The sequence below is a fragment of the Oncorhynchus tshawytscha genome, linkage group LG07, assembly GCF_018296145.1.
Source record: "Oncorhynchus tshawytscha isolate Ot180627B linkage group LG07, Otsh_v2.0, whole genome shotgun sequence".
In the NCBI taxonomy this organism is placed as follows: Eukaryota; Metazoa; Chordata; class Actinopteri; order Salmoniformes; family Salmonidae; genus Oncorhynchus; species Oncorhynchus tshawytscha.
Window position 1 is genome coordinate 24,646,032 of NC_056435.1, and position 1,610 is coordinate 24,647,641.

A 1,610-nucleotide genomic window follows, 5' to 3' on the forward strand; every position below is an offset into this window, starting at 1 on the left:
GGACACACTTGGAGCGGTAGTCACTAGTTACCTCATTCACGAAGTCATAATTATGGCTAAACCACAGAGTTTCTAAACCCAGAGGCGCGACATCGCGATACTTCCGGGAACTTGCGAAACAGACCATGCCGTGGTTTGAGAAGTCAATATGAGAAGTGAAAAAAGATTCCGTAGTTGTTCATTTTCTTGAAATCTAAAGGCACAACCTACATTCGAGCCAATGTCTTATGTATTTGAACATGATATTACTTCAACCTCGTGAAAGTGACAAACTGACACTTTTAGATTTGTCAAAAAACAACTTTAAATCGAAGGAGTGCCCTTGATTTGACAGCCTGCACATGAACAATTTGGCGAGAAACTACCATTAAATCCATGCCTGCATTCCAAACACTTAAAAAATACACCCTATCCCCTCAGCCCTCAAATTAAGTGGACACTTCTGATGACGTATCATGACTTCGGACGAGTATACACTTGCAGGGCAAGGGAGGAAGGAATGATTTTTAAATGCCTGGAAATTCGTAACTCGTTCATCCCGGGATGATTGTGTTTTCAGCCACCGGTAGGTTGTGGTTGCTTTATATGCGCTACAGTCAATTTTGATTGCATGTCTACTTATATAAACTATATCATTATTAATATACACCTACTGTATGATAGCTAGCAAATTAACTAACTAATGTTAGCCTGCTTAAGTGGAACTTCTGAAGAAGGAAAATGTTTTTATTTCAAAAATGTCCAAAAGCTAACCAAACAAAAACAATTTCTTTTATGAGATGTGTTTGTGCCATCATGTGCATTAGCAGCACAATTTGTAACCTTTTTACATTTATTTTGACTTACTCTTGACTTCTCCATATTACCGTTGAGGTTTTAAGTTTATGCTGACTTTTCTTACTGGATGTACAATCATCGCAAATGGAATTATGGGGAACATAATTGTACACTTGCAAACTCAATCAAGAATGAGGGCTGAGGGGCTTACGTTGCGAACTTCCCTTGTTTGGCTAATAGTATGGACCGACGTCCAAGATGGTGACAGAGATTCCGCCAAGGGCATCAGCGAGATTAAGTGGACGAGGGTGTCTTTTATGAGTTTGAAATGCAGCCCATGTCAAACAATAAGCGGTTTGTAAAGAGCATGAATGAGTGTGTACATGCTAGAATTCTTCTTCGCTGAGGTTTAACGGAGGTTGGCATACAATAAATTCCCTTCTAGGAACCTCCCTCCTACACACTGCTGCCATATGCCCATAAACTTGACACCTGTAACAATGTAATGTATTCGGTACAAAATCTTGTACAGGATTACTTACAGTTGAAGTCAGAAGTTTACATACACCTTATCCAAATACATTTAAACTCAGTCTTTTACAATTCCTGACATTTAATCCTTGTAAACATTCCCTGTCTTAGGTCAGTTAGGATCACTGCTTTATTTTAAGAATGTGAAATGTCAGAATAATTAGTAGAGTGATATTATTTCAGCTTTTATTTCTTTCATCACATTCCCAGTGTGTCAGAAGTTTACCAGGTCAGGTCTTCATAGCAGATTTTGAAAAGGCATTTGATAAAGTACAACTAGAATGTATATATAAATGCATGGA